Source organism: Ixodes scapularis, unplaced genomic scaffold (genome assembly GCF_016920785.2).
Source record: "Ixodes scapularis isolate PalLabHiFi unplaced genomic scaffold, ASM1692078v2 PGA_scaffold1__304_contigs__length_218370807, whole genome shotgun sequence".
Classification (NCBI taxonomy): domain Eukaryota; kingdom Metazoa; phylum Arthropoda; class Arachnida; order Ixodida; family Ixodidae; genus Ixodes; species Ixodes scapularis.
The window spans coordinates 102,935,921-102,951,240 of record NW_024609846.1 but is presented as its reverse complement, the minus strand read 5'-3'; the positions used below and the strand labels follow the sequence as shown (position 1 = coordinate 102,951,240).

Sequence of the window (15,320 nt, the reverse complement as noted above, 5' to 3'; positions counted from 1 at the left end):
GGTTACGTTTTCATCGTGTGAGACCGTCCTTCCCTGGTGTCATTTTTCTATCCTAATAAAGCTGCTCAGTCAGAAAGGCGGCTAAAAGCTATATAAACGCCATTACTGCAAAATCGCACCGCAAGAAAATTAAAAAAAAAAAACATGCGCCAAAAATAGCACAGATGCAGCCGGCATTGGTCTATAAAACGAGTTTCACACTTGTGCACGGCCATGCGCGCCCGCATATGCTCTCTTTGATTAACATTATGGTCACATGACGGATTAAGACACTCAAGGCGCGGCGAATTCCTATGCGGAGCGCAATTTCGTCTGCTTCTTGCGCAGGGGTAGCAGTGGTGACGTCAGAACAGGGAGCTGATTGGCTCTGACTGAAAGGATAGTGGGTAGACTTCAATGCTAGCTGCCTTGACCCACTATCGTTGCAATCAGGGCCAATCAGAGCTCGGTGTTCTGACGTCACAGTCACCCCCGTGAAAGAAGCAGACGAACTTGCGCTCCGTATAGCATCTTATTATCCTTCAGCAGTCAATGATATTTCGGCCTGAGCCGGTCAGTGCATCGAAGGACGAATCACAGCCCAAGAAGCGCGATCATAAGATAGGCCACGTCCTGCGTTCCTTGAGTTGTCGCTAAATATCGAAGTGCAGAATTTTATCCAAATGGCACTTATAATCTAGCAGAAAGTTGGTCAAGATGCATTGATTTTCGAATGGATATTACGTTAAATAGACGTGTCATTACGGAGAACCCCGAAACTAAGACGAAAGCAACAGCACTAACAGGAAGTCTGAGTCAGAAAGGCGTTAAAACTTAGTGCTTGTCCTGATCTTTTTTCCCCCTCAGTTTCAATATGTTTTTATTCAATTACATCAACTCGTTCTCGCACTTAATTTTTTTTTTCATACATGTTGATTTTTTTCGAAGTTATAAAACCTAAAAGAATGATTAAGAAATTTGACTCCTCCAAAACTTTCCAAGCGACATATAATATACGCGGGGGAAAGATGTATATAAGCTAGCATTTTAACGACACGAATCGGCAGGTGCAAAAAAAAAAAAATGAAATAAAAGAAAACTGCGTCATTACGTTCGAAAAGCGTAAACACGTCCCCGTTTACCAACAATTATGATGACATTCTTCAAACAGACGGTCGGGCGTCCTGCCTCATACCAAACAGCCGTCGAAAACTCTCATCTAGCGAAAATAAGCGTAAAAGACATCCCCTTTCATCCTTGCGCTGGTTTGGCAGGCATGCCCCGCGGAACAATTCAACCGTCCGCCTCTTTTGAATTACACCCTTTTATGATCGAGTATGGCGTCCTCCTTTCACAAAGAAAGCAGCCCGAAAGCCCACCAGCGATTCGGATCAACGAAGCGGCATATAGTTGGAACGAAGTAAAATATGTTTTTGCGTATTTTTTTTTTGGTGATACGGACGAGCGACCGATAATGTTTGCAGCGTCTCAACCCCGCACACAAGAAGTACAGCAGAAGATAACTAAAAAAGACTCAAGGACGTCTTGATGCGCTGCGCCAAATTGGTCTTGTCCACTGCTCGGGAAACGAACTCCAGGGTGTCTTCTACCTACCGCACAGCCCGCACAAACCGCATTCGATCCTTCGGTCGCTCTTTCCTTTTTATAATTTTGTGTTCGCGGTGTTTTGGTTTGAGATTACGAACGAGCTTCTCACCGAGGCTAACACCTACGTGACATTCAGAATGTTCTGCGAATTCAAATACGAAACACGTTGGTAGTTCGTTTACTGGTTGCCTTTTGCTGTTTTACGTTTTCCGCTTACTCAACTTAAAGTCACTGGATCCAGGAAAAGTAACGCCATTGCCTTTCGTGCCTGCTAGCAGGACACAAGCGGATACTAGCATACAAATATACAGACGGCCAAAGTCTCGCAAGGCGATTGGCTAATCGGTCCACGTTGCCTTGGCCATCGGCATTTCGGTCCTTTTCTGCCTTCGAAGCTTTGAAACGTTCGTTACGAGCTGCAGCCGCGCCAAAATCGCTATGGAGTGTCCTCGTACTGAAAGCGTTCCTCGTACCCCCCCCCCCAATATTAACCATTCCAATACTTACGAGTTTCCAGCCCAGCGCGCGATGTCCTCAGCCCAGCACACACATGTTCGTCTCTTCGGAAAGCGAGCAAATCACGCACGCACGAACACTGAAAATGGAACCGGCCAGAGGGATTTCACTGGACGCCATATTTGAGGGCGTTGTTTAGGGCGCATGCTCAGAACCAGCTCACGTTAATTGGCTGCTACACTCTAAAAAACGCCTGTGAGTCTGCTTTCCCGCACAACACTCGGAAAGCCAATCACCGCAACTTACGGAGGCAGCTCAGCGAATGACACTGCCGAAACATATGTTTAGACCAGAAAACGCAGTCTGAGTTGTGACATTAAGCAATGCAAGCGTGACGTTTTGCATTGCTTAATGTCACAACTCAGACTGCGGTTTTTGGTCTAAACATATGTGGCTGCATTGTCATTCACTGAGCTGCCTCCGCAAGTTGCGGTGATTGGCTCTCCAAGTGTTGTGCGTGAAAGTAGACGAATAAACTTTTTTAAGAGTGTAGGAGCGGCGATCTTGATGGTGTGGAATGCACGTTGCAAAATAACCGTGGAAGCTTTCTATCAGCACGCACTCGGCAGTCGCGCACGCAGCTATGGCCACCAATGAGTCGGTGACGAGATGCTTTGGTAACGCCACGTCGCGGGCGCCCTCCTCTGATGGAGCTGGTTGGATGCGAGCAGACGACGCTGCTATCACCCTAAATAAAGCCTGTGCTTCTACTTTCCCGCACAACACTCGGAGAGCCAATCACCATAACTTACGGAAGCAGCTCAGCGAATAACGATGTCAAAAAATGTTTAGACAAAAAAAAAAAAAAAAAGAAAACGCATCCTGAGTTGAGACAATAAGTAATGCAAAACGTCACGCTTGCATTGCGTAACGTCACAACTCAGACTGCGTTTTTTGGTCTAAGCATATGTTTCGGCATCGCCATTCGTTGAACTGCCTCCATAAGTTGCGGTGATTGGCTCTCCGAGTGTTGTGCGGAAAAGTAGACGCACTGGCTTTTCTTTTTTTTTTTTTTAAAGTGTATGTCAAAGTGCGGAGTGGCTTTGTTAGTTCACCTTTAAGGCGGATGAGAACGATTTCTTTATTAAAGAAACATGTATGATGTTTTTGTGGGTGATCTTTCTAAGGAATAATTGCAACTCGAAGTTGATTTTTATATTTAAAAAAAACTTTTAAGTGTTCAAAAACAAGCTTGTAGCTTCGCGTTACAGCTTGCGCGGCTTGCGTCAAGCTATTCACAACCTCTGATTCTTGTTCGTTTTTTGTTTTTTTTGTATCTGTGTAAAAATATGTTTCTCCATTCACAGAGTAAATGTGCTGCCGTCATAGCTGCGCACGCGCGCTCAGTTCTGTTGCAAAGTACTAAACACTTGTTTTAGCTACATTGTGATTGCCGATACATCGAACACGTGGCAAAGAATTTTGTCACATAGCGACTTCTGCTCAGAATAAAAGCAGAAATTTTCGTAAATTTTAAAATTGTCGAACATGGCCCGGCAAAGTCAGGCAATCGATTAATTTGTTCTATCCAATTTTTACTAAAGGAGCGGTGCAACGACATTCAATTTGAATGTTTTTCACTTTACACGAGCTTACTGGCACTAGTGGGACTTAAGGATACCCGCACCCAACGCCACTGGCCAAGAAACTCTTTTGTTGCGGTGTTATTTCAAGTACAAAATCTATCATTTTCGTTCAATCTCTCCTTTGCAAAATTTGATGACGTAACGTAGGGATTGAAGTACTCCCAAGTGACGATATTTGAATGCGGTTCATAGACTGGACCCGAGCATTGCGTGGCCACTTGATTTGGGCTCGTAATAATTACTAGCTCGAGAAGCATTTGGGTAGTGGCCCGTGTCCAATCGCTGCAACGACGACAGTGAGCCGAGCCATAACAATGCCTGAGACTCAGCGCGTGTCCTGCGCTTTGCCAACCCTAGTGCGTGGCTATGATCAACATTGGCGGCATATAATCGGCTCCAGATCACGTGGCCGCTTGTTCTGGCTGCGAGTTGAGGGGCTAAACGCTGCTCGTTTTTCTTTAATTTTTTTATGACTTCTATTGCGTGGGGTGAAAAACGAACCAGTGTTTCATAGGTCATTAACGTCAGGGATCCGTTTTAAGGGGTATTTGTGCCAAGTACAAAAATCGCCCCTTAAGGATTGTTAACCAATTGATAATCGCTCGGCTGAGAAGCGCAACACGCGTGATGCGTATTTAGGTCCGCAAAATTAAGCATACAAACGGTGGTAATTTATAGCAGGTGTATACCTAATTTTTTTGGGGCGCTGAAGTGTCACGGACTTACTAGATTTAAGACTTTGATCGCGAGAGGGCTCTCGCGCTTTCCGCGTCGACCGGATGGATAAGCGCGGTGTCGCGGCTCTACAGAGACAAATTAAGATATTATATTATTACTATAAGATGTCAAACCAACATAAACTTAATTTTTTTTCATTCATCGTTAATATTTCACGTGCCGTACACATTGGATCATCATTACGCACCGATAAGACGATGAGGGCGTCACAAATTCTGGAACGGTCGATGAGCTCAGGAGGACAGCCCTCTGATGTCAGTGAAAGAAGAGATATCTGGCCGGCATATTTGTAGCGTCCTACTTTATACGTTATTTGCCATAATGTGCTATTTGTCACTGTGACATCCGAAAATCAAAAGCGGAATGTGCATCAATAAAGGCGCGTTCTCAGCTGCAGAAATTACGTTGGGATTTGGATTTTGTAAGCGGCGTAATGGTCTATGGCGCAATTCAGTAGGAAGTAAATGCTACATAACTTTGTTGCCCTGTCGGCACCGAGGAGGCAAAGTGGCTTCGCTGCCTCAGAAGTTGGGTACTGTATGTAACCAGTGCAGACATGAATACGTTACCCTAAAAAAGTAACTAAATGCCATTACTCGCCACTTGCTCATAAAGTAAGTGAATACGTTACTCGGTTCCGATTCTCAAAAAAAAAAATAACAAAAAAAAAACGCGCTGCGCTACTGTACTTTAAATTAACTAGATACCTTTCTCGTTACTTTGACGACCGACAACTCCTTTGGTTTCACGGTTTATTGTTTTCTTCTTGGTAGTCGTTGCACTTCAGCAGTAGCTGCCTCTCGAAGTTTTCATCAGTCATGTTTCCGCGCTTCCTTGAGAAGATATCTCCGATGACCTTGAAAAGTCTTTCTACTGACGCGCTCGAAGGAACGGCAGTGTTGTGCTTCACGAAGTGCTGGTGAATCTTAGGGTACTGAACCTTCATTGTGGACAGCGGGTACCCACCGGCACCAGGAGAAACGGCGTTAGTTCCTCTGGGTCATCGACAGACGTTGAGGGTAGAAAACTAAAAAAAAATCGTCCGCTAAATCAGGGTTCTCTGGGCGCGTGATTCCATCCTTGCTTCCTTGAAACTTCAAGATTTTGTCCTTTTTCATGCTGCTAGTCTCAAAGCGACGTGTCATATTGTTTAGTTGTTTTTCGGGTTGCCTATCTGCCTTTGTCGCAATAGACGCATACTCATGTTGGGATTAAAACGGGGCTGTTTAAACGGTGTTGTTGTACATGTCACTCCTTAACAGTAAAAAAAAAAATACCGTTACTCCTTACTTGGCCCTAAAAGTAGCTAAGTACTTACTCGTTTCTTTTCTAAAACAAAGTAACTTAATAGGCTACTTGTTACCAAAAAAGAGTAACTAAACTCGGTCACAGGTCAAAAACGAAGTGGAAGCTCATCCACTTCAGTGGAGCGAATGGTGAAGAGGAGGTCGCCTCTTCTCCAGCTTTCGCACTACCAAAGTAGGAGGAGGTGGGAGGAGCTTTCATTTCGTTCTTGACCTGTCACCGACTATGGGTAGAAGTAACTTGTTACTAGTAACACGTTACGTACATGTCTGGTCCAGTGTTTACGCGGTTGCTTTGCAGCCTTCTGCACGCAGTTACCTTCGTTTGCAACCGTGTCCCCCCCACCCCCCCCCTTTCCCTACAAAAAATTACGTTTTTTTTGTTTTTTTTAAGTAAATTATGCATTGTTGATAGCTCATTCTCCGCTCAAGTGTAGAGCTAACGGTTCGAATCAGGTACCAATGTTTCAGCACTAACCGTTATATTATTCAAAAATTATGAATGTTTTCTTTTTTTTTAAGTTTTAATGAAAAAAATGGTTTTCATTTTTGCCCGTTTTCGGTAACTGACGCCATAGAGCTCCATTTAGTTGAGAGCCCTGTCTTGAGCCATTTTCCCATTAAGCATTTCAGAAAATCACGTATAACTTTTGAATGAGACAACAGTTAGTGCTGAGCGTTCGGCAATTAGTGAATTAGTCGTGTTGCTTTGCAGTAAAAAGAACAACAACCTATATATATACCGGGTGTTCATTTTTAATTCGAACAGATTTATTTTAAAAGAGCCGTGAAAGTTACACTCATACTGCTTGTGGAGGTGAGTTATACGGCCGGGGGGACACATTATAGAGGGCTAATCGTAACGATCAGTTGGCTAATTAACTAAAATTCGATAGTTAACTTTTTAATTAATCAAAATAGGTATATGGTTCCAATTAGAAACTTGCTCAGCGTCATCGAAAAGCACTAAATCAGTCATTTTCAGAAAGACTTTGAGCGCGTGAGAAGCGTAGTAGTGCACTGCAATTACCACTCGTGAAGCAGGTACAAAGCTAGCGGTTGCGGTAAGGCGCCCGGGCGATGTGTCCGTCTCTTATCTAGCCCCAGCCTTGTACCTGCTCCACGAGTCGTAGCTTTAGTGCACTACTACGCTTCTCACGTGCTCAAAGCCTTTCTGAAAATGACTGATTTAGTGGTTTTCGGTGACGCTGCGCAAGTTTCTTATTGGAACCATATGTCCATTTTCATTATTTAAAAAAGTTAATTAACGAATTTTAATTAATTAGCCAACTGATCGTTACGATTAGCCCCTATAATATGTCCCCCTGGCCGTATAACTCACCTGCACAAACCGTATCAGTGCATCTTTTACGGATTCTTTTAAATAAATCTGTTCGAATTAAAAATGAACACCCGGTATATATATATATATATATATATATATATATACATTTATATTTATTTATTTTTATTTTTTTTCTTCTTTTTTATACTTCGTTTCAGCTTCCGTCCGAGCTCAGCCAAAGTTACGTGTGGCCGGAGCCAAACACACGCCGGCAATAGGTCACGCGATCTCGCTTGCACTTTTGTGTCACTCCGCTGCGCCGCTGGCCGTCCGCGCCGCCCGCGCTCGCCGAGTATTTCGTCTGCTACGGGTGATTCAACGGTATAGTCTGCTACAAATTTAAAAAAGCGCCCTTTCAAGTTCTGAAATTTAGTCAAAGGGGATGCCAGTACGGCTGGCCGCTGGCGTCTGTGTCCGAGCTTTCCACCATTTCGCCATAGTTTCGAGATATAAGTACACATTGTAAGATGCCCGATTACCCGGCCGCTGATGTTTAATTCGTTGTATTTTCTGGATATACCGGGGCTCGAGACCCGGTCCTTTCCACCAGCTTCTCGACGTTCAATGTGATAGGCAGGCAAAAGGGTGCCCTGATTTCGCCGCGTATTAGTGAATTGTAGTGGGCCGGACACTTTTCTTGTTTACACGCATTCGCGGTACGACGGGGCCAGAGTCTCCTGCCGAATTTGAAAGATAGGCATTCATCACGACCTCTCGCGCCTGACGCCCAGACGTGCCTTTGCGAAAGGACGTTTTCAAGCGACTCGATGAGTAAAGCAGGGAAGCACATCATTCAACCATTACGGGAACGAAATCACACAGAAAAACCGAGCGCTGCAGCCGTGTTGCCAGCGGATGTACGTATTTTTACCAAACCACATGCATTTACATATATTAATAAAAACGTAAACTTCAGATATTTAATTCCTTTCGTTGCAAATCATTCTTAGCAGTACACATCTGGAATATTGTGCAATGTTTACGCACAAAACAGTTATTTAAAAAAAAAATAAAAACTTTTGTGGACTACTTTGTGGTGCGTAGGAGTGCTCTTCTCCAAGTTGCGAACTATCCCTCAGCCTTTGGCTGCGCTCGGACGAAAGCTGAAACGAAGTATAGTTGGGGGTATATTTTGCACATGGGTTGTGGAACGCCTGTGAGATATCAGACATCACGCACGTGTATACAAGCCAGTGATTCATCATTTTGGTTTACCTGGCTTATGGTAAGTAGTATATGAAAATAAATTAAAAAAAAATAAAAAGAAAGGTGCATAGCCGATGACAGGTTACAAATTCAGTGAAGGAAAACCTCTGGCTCTAAGCGCGTTCCGCGCCAGTTTCAAATCCCTCGGCGGCCGAGAAAATAGTACGTCGTCTGCACGGTCCTCAACATCAGCTGATTCAACAAGTCGCCCGGTTAGACTCAGCGGTGGGTGGGTGACGGCGAGACGCCACGGTGAATTTGTATTATGACGCTTTCATGCAGAGTAAGACGAGACGTACACACAGTTCGGTTACGCCACCGCTGCCGCAATGCATTGAGGAAACTTTTGTCTTTCTGCACGTGCTTCAACTCCGCTGGAGATCTCCGTGTGCAGGGCTCGAGACGGCACGTGCGCTGCCGGTTTCCTCCAGTCGACTAAAATAGACCGGTCTCACAAAGCGTTCGGCGCATGCGTGACGCCGCCATAACTTTAGTTCACGGGAGACAGACGGCCGTGCATGCGAGGGCTCGTGCCGTCTCGAGCTCCACAAGCGCAGGGCTCCAGCAGGGTTATTGCACGCGCAGAAAGACTAAAATTCACTCGATGCATTGCGGCAGCGGTGGCGTAGTCAAACTGGCTGATCAGATCCGTCTATTATGGCGGCGTCTTGTGTGCGTGGAATGCTTGCTAGCTTACCATGCGTCTCCTTGCGACAACGAGACCCGGCAAAAACGCCGCGTTTTATAACAAAAAAAAAATGGCAGCGACATTTTTTTTAAAGTTTTATAGTGCATAAAACGCATTATAGGTCCTTATTCTGTCACATGACGTATATTTCCTCTCTAAACTTAGCGGGGAAACTGAATGTTGTTATAGGTCACGTGACGTCAGGACACTTGACGTTGATTTCCCCCGCTAAATTTAGCGGGAAAACTCGCTTAATTTAGCTGGTAACTGAATCGCTGTATAGGTCATGTGACGTCAGTTTCTCGCTGAACTTAGCGGGGAAACTAAGTTGATGTTTTGGACATAGAGTTATTATAATGTCAGCTAGAGGTTCAACTGGCGCTAGTGTCTATGCGACTTCCGTGATGCTAAATGAAACAGACAACAACCAGTCCACTTTTGCGGTTCTCCTGCGCATTATTATGGGAAAACGCGCGTGCATTTTGTCTCTTCGTCGGAACATAACGTCGAACTCTTTTGTTATTTGGGTCTTATAGAATAGTATGTACCTATTAACATTGTATATGTGTAATTGCTTTAGTTAGCGTATTTTTCTTCATCAGTGAACGATGTTTAACTTCGCTGTATACTTCATGCCCGAATCTGCGTTTTAAAGCAGTTGTGTAAAAACAAGCGACTATTCTAAGAAAATAACAATCTAAAGAAATATAGAGTGTGTTCAAGGTTCGCCAGCATTTCGGTGACGCTTATATATTCCTAATACGCCAGTCCTGTCACTATATAAAAATGACCACGTCTTGCATCTTTACGAGCGGTTAAAACATTCAAAACGTAAACAATAAAGTACGTGGGCTATGAAGCGTGTCTCTTTTTATTATTTTCTACGCGGGGAACTTTTATCTTGCACCTGTTCTCAAAGATTTTGAGCGTACGGGTGATGTTTTGAACATGGAACAAGCATCTTCGCACGGAGCAGATTCAAATAAAGCAGTACTTACTTCGGACTATATTACGCGGCCTTCAATTTATTTTAATCGTATACATGCACGGGAAGTTACTTATCCAGTATTACTGCGTAGTTCTTGCCGTCTCTCTTGGTTTTCCAGATGTCCTTCGTTCGTTTTGCACGTATATCCTCCATTCTGAAAAGCGCCGATGCCGTGTTCGCGCTAGTATAGTGTTCGACAGGGCACATAATTACATGTACGAAGTCGTTTTAGCACCGTTTGTAATGCAATGAATTCGAAAGAAAAACGCCGTAACTGACCAATTATTTAGTTTGCCTGGCTGGGAAATGTTTCAAGCTAGCTAGTACGTGCGAATTATTCGGGATATTTGCTCTTATAATCGAGCGTAGGGAGAAAATGCCCTCACCTTTTTCCATAGGAATACATTACTGGAAGTCAATTTTTGACTGGTTGCTGTCTGCTTCGATTTGCGACAGCACACTCGCGCCACTTGAACCTCTAGCGTGCATTAGAATAACTTTGTGGTTTTGACCACAAAACGTGAATTTTCCCGCTAAATTCAGCGGGGAAACTGAGTTGACGGAACGTGTTTAGGTCCCGTGCCGTCAATTTCTCCAAGGTGTATAAGACATGTTGTTAAGTAACGAAGGATTTTGTTAGAAATAAGTAAGATCTGTTTTAGAAAAGTCTATCTTTCTACAATTGCGTCGGCATTGTTTTTTTGTTTTTTTTTTTATCTGCCTATGTATGGGTCTGCTTTTTTGGGCGTCTTCCGCCCCACGCGCGTGGGGCTTCGAGCAGCCGCGGGGCTCGGTGGAGCAGAGTCGGACCCCGGTCGTTAACAAACGAATTGGGTTTCAGTTTGGGGCACCGGAACACCCCTGTGTTGGGCTTCTGTCCGCACCTGTGGCTTTTAAGCGGGTGTGCTTGTGTCCGGCATATTTCGCCGCTTAGTGTAGAAACTTCGCTTTTAATCGACGCAATAACTTGGTGGCGCCAGCCAGACGGCGGAGAAAGCATGTCGTGACTCTACAAAGAATTTGGGTTTGACCGTTGAGGTGTCGGAGGGGGGTCACGTTGACAGCTCGCTGATCATTGGGTCAGAGTGTACCACGTGACAATGGGCAAATTTGAAGTGATTGGTCCGTCTCTGGAGGGAAAGGAGGCCCCGACAAGTCTATAAAAAAGGGCTGCCGAGAGGATTCTCGGGGATTCGGCTTTTGAGATCAGGAATTCGGCTCTTGAGACTGGGGACTGTTATGATCGGCCACCCAGAGGGCAGGTTCGGCTTCCTGGCAGCGCCATCGACCACCCATCGAGTGACCAGAGACTCGGGCTCGGCATTCTGGCGCCGCCGAACATGTCGACCGACGCGGCGTGGGTGGGGTGCGGCTTCCGGGCGACACCGAGCGGGCCACCCGGCACAGCGGGAGCTGACCCCCCTGACACCCCGCTGAGAAACGGGGGCCCGCTTCCTCGGCCTTCGGACCGGGTGCTAATGAACGACGTAGACAAGTGGAGACGTTTGGGTCTCGGCGTGTGATCGGGAGAGCTGCCTGTTCCCGCGATCTTCTGGGAGACGGGACGAGAGGGATGCTTGGACCGGGGTGTGACCACGTGGGAGGTCCGCGTCCCGGGAGACCTGCAGAGACGTCCCGTGGTGACGAAAGTGCCCTTTCCCCTCGCGGGACCTTGGACAGGGACCCCCTCGCCACTTCAAGGAGGCTACATTAGCCGGTGCTCGGACTCGTCAAGAGTCTTCCCTTCTCAGACGCCAAAGCTGAAAGATGACGATGTAAATATTCCTGTATATAAACGTCTTCTCCTCTCAGTGAACGCTCCTCAGTATCTTCGAAGTCCACGACGCTTGGAAGTGGGAGCATGCTCGGCCCGGAATCGTAACAACTGGATGGCAGCGGTGGGATGGTCTGTGCAGAGTCCTGGTTGCTGTGTCGGTGAGTGTTCAGCTTTCTCTTGGGATTTGCCAGGTTTGAGTAGATGGTGAAGTTTGCTTAAATTTGGTGATATAGCTGCCGGGGTAGTTGGCTTTATTTGGGTATTCCCCGGCAGAGAGTAAGGTGAAAGATTGTCACTCGAGAACAACAATGGATTCGAACAAGTTGCGCAGACCAGATCTGATTCTTTTGAGTAAAGAATTGTGGCTCGATTTGGGGGGAGTCCAGAGAAAACCTCTCATAATCGAGGCGATTCGAGCGAGTGGTGCGGACGACGTGGAGCTTCGGGAATGCTGGGAGCTAATCGAGGAAAGGATTAAGAAAGAGGAGGAAAGACAAGAAAGGGAGATCGCAGAAAGAGAAAGAGAGCGTATTTATTGCAGAGAATCGGAGGAAAGAGAGCTCATGGAAAAAGAGAAGGAGCGTCTTTATCGCAGGGAGTCAGAGGAAAGGGAGCTGGAACGGAAAAAGTTAGAGCTTCAGATAGCCCAGGTGGAGGCAGAGCGTGCAGGCCGAGAGACACCGAGTTCTAGGGTTGGTCAGGCTACACCGCGGCTGAAAATGAAAGACCTCCTACAGCCCTTTAAAATTAAAGAAGATATTGGCTTGTTTCTTGTAAATTTCGAAAGAACATGTGAGAAGATGGACTACTCGCGCGACACCTGGCCGCAATGGCTCTTGACAGTTCTGCCGTGCGAGGCCGCCGACGTGGTGGCTCGGCTGGAAAGAGCGGGGGCAGACGATTATGACAAAGTCAAATCGGCTCTCCTGAAGAAGTACCGCCTTTCCGCCGACGCCTTCCGTCGCCGATTTCGCACTGAGGGAAAGAAGTCCGATGAGTCCTTCTCCGAATTCGCTTACAACCTGAAATCCAATCTCGTAGAGTGGCTGAAAGGAGAGGAAGCATTGGGAGACCACAACAAGGTGGTCGAGTGTATCGGTCTCGAACAGTTTTATAACTGCTTGACGGAGGAAACCCGCCTGTGGGTGCAGGACAGACCGGGGGTTAAAACGTTGGAGCGAGCTGCCGATCTGGCAGAAGAATTTGCTTTGAGACGCGATGCTGAGAGAAGCCGGGTTCGTTTCGGGGTGAACGCAGGCAGGGAGACCTCTAAGAAAGTTGGCGGGCACGGAAAAGAAAATGCCGGGTTGCCAGGAGAAAAGGGTGGTGATAGGGGAGAAGAGTCTCCTGCATTTGGCAAAGAAAAGGACACCGAAAAGAAGGCTGAGTCTGAGAAAAAGAAAGCGTATGAAGCTAGGAAACGTCTTGTGTGTTTTAGATGCCAAGAACCGGGACACATTAGTTCTGGCTGCCAAAAGCCGAGAGTGGTCTTCTCGTTCGTCAGTGACGACGAGGAGAGCACGCAGTATCTCAGGCCTTATCTCCACGACTTAGTCGTGAATGGAAAGCCATGCAGTGTTCTCAGGGACTCTGCAGCTACATTAGATATCATCCATCCAGACTACGTTAGCGTACGTGACTATACTGGCGAGTGCGCTTGGATAAGACAGGTCGTGGAGGAGAGTAGCGTCTGCCTTCCGATGGCGCGTGTAGAGGTGAAGGGGCCGTTTGGGGTGCTGTGCACGGTGGCGGCGGTGTCTAAAAACCTTCCGGGGCTCTATCCCTATTTGTTCTCAAATCGGTCGGACGCAATGCTGAGGGCAAGGGGTTTGAGCTTTTCGGAGGTTACCGCTCAGTCAGTGAGCACTACCAGGGTTCGCGAGCAAGCAGCGTCGTCGAGGGCCGCGGACAAAAGCAAGATGAGATCTGCTAAGTCATCCCGCAAAGTCGAGGCAGGCGTCCTGTCTGAGCCAGGTATACTAGAGACGCGGCCATGCGGGGATGCTCTCCATGACGCCGCGAAATGGAGTATCACATCGAGTGCCGCGACGCTTGGGGCGGTGGACTCTATTGCTTTGACACCGCGAGAGGGCCCTTCTGGCACACCACCAACTGTTAGGAAATCGTGGTCGGCCGAAGAAAAAGGTGGCCCAGCTTCGAAAATTAGGGAATTGCGGGGAAATCATGTCGGGTTACAACGCCGCTTGGAGGTCGGGTCCTCCCGGCCTGGTGGCTCGAAAGGAGCAGATACAATTCAGCGGGTTCGTGAGCGAGCGGGGAGGATACCAAGCGAGCATATCCTCCCCTTGGCGCATGAGGCTGCGGGCCTATCTTCTCAGGAGCTGCATCAAAGGCCGGATCGAGCTCAAGTTTCTGGCGACGGGTCCCGACTCTCGCTTTTCGGAGAAAACTCGCGCGGGAGTCGGGGTCAAACAGGCCACAGCTAGATTATTGTTCGACTTCGTCGCGGTTCCCGAGGACCTCGCGAAGCGCTCCTAGCTTTTATGGGAGTTCGAAAATTTTGCGTATCGTTTCGTTGCTTTGCTATTTTAGGGTTTTTTGTTCGGCTTCAGCAGTTTCCGCTGTTTGTGCGTGGTCGCGCACACACTTTGGCCGTTTCGTTGGTTATGAGAGATTTCCTGAACCAAAATTAGAAGCCGGGCGCTTCATAAGCAAAGGGTTATGTTTGTGTTCTGTAGAAATTCGATTTGTGTAAAATGTATTCATTAATTCAGGGTTCTCTTGAGTGACAATGTTTATATTTTAGTTGTCTACTTTAAAAGGACAAAGTTTGTGTCAGTTTTATAGCAATCTGGCAGATCCCAAGGTTGGCTGCGCACTTGCGGACCTGCGACCTTGGGCAATGTACGGCCAGACCGTTGTTTGTTTCATCTGGTGCACTGACGAGCTCCCTTGAGAATGTGACTGCTGCAGTCCCCGAGAGACACTCGGCGAGCGACTACGGGTTTTTCGGGATGCAACGTGGGCTGCAACCCTTTCGACCCCTCTTCCCCGGCGGCGGAGGAGCTGTTATGATCGGCCACCCAGAGGGCAGGTTCGGCTTCCTGGCAGCGCCATCGACCACCCATCGAGTGACCAGAGACTCGGGCTCGGCATTCTGGCGCCGCCGAACATGCCGACCGACGCGGCGTGGGTGGGGTGCGGCTTCCGGGCGACACCGAGCGGGCCACCCGGCACAGCGGGAGCTGACCCCCCTGACACCCCGCTGAGAAACGGGGGCCCGCTTCCTCGGCCTTCGGACCGGGTGCTAATGAACGACGTAGACAAGTGGAGACGTTTGGGTCTCGGCGTGTGATCAGGAGAGCTGCCTGTTCCCGCGATCTTCTGGGAGACGGGACGAGAGGGATGCTTGGACCGGGGTGTGACCACGTGGGAGGTCCGCGTCCCGGGAGACCTGCAGAGACGTCCCGTGGTGACGAAAGTGCCCTTTCCCCTCGCGGGACCTTGGACAGGGACCCCCTCGCCACTTCAAGGAGGCTACATTAGCCGGTGCTCGGACTCGTCAAGAGTCTTCCCTTCTCAGACGCCAAAGCTGAAAGATGACGATGTAAATATTCCTGTATA

The 15,320-nt window shown here is 47.5% G+C and overlaps 1 protein-coding gene and 1 pseudogene across 1 annotated transcript in view; both read left to right on the top strand.

Annotated features, from left to right (window-relative positions):
* The window catches only part of LOC8031338 (NAD kinase), a 292,525-nt gene that overhangs the window by 157,554 nt on the left and 119,651 nt on the right, over nt 1-15,320 (top strand). The gene's annotated exons all lie outside the window — the stretch shown is intronic.
* The window catches only part of LOC115314935, a 29,200-nt pseudogene continuing 26,334 nt past the window's right edge, over nt 12,455-15,320 (top strand).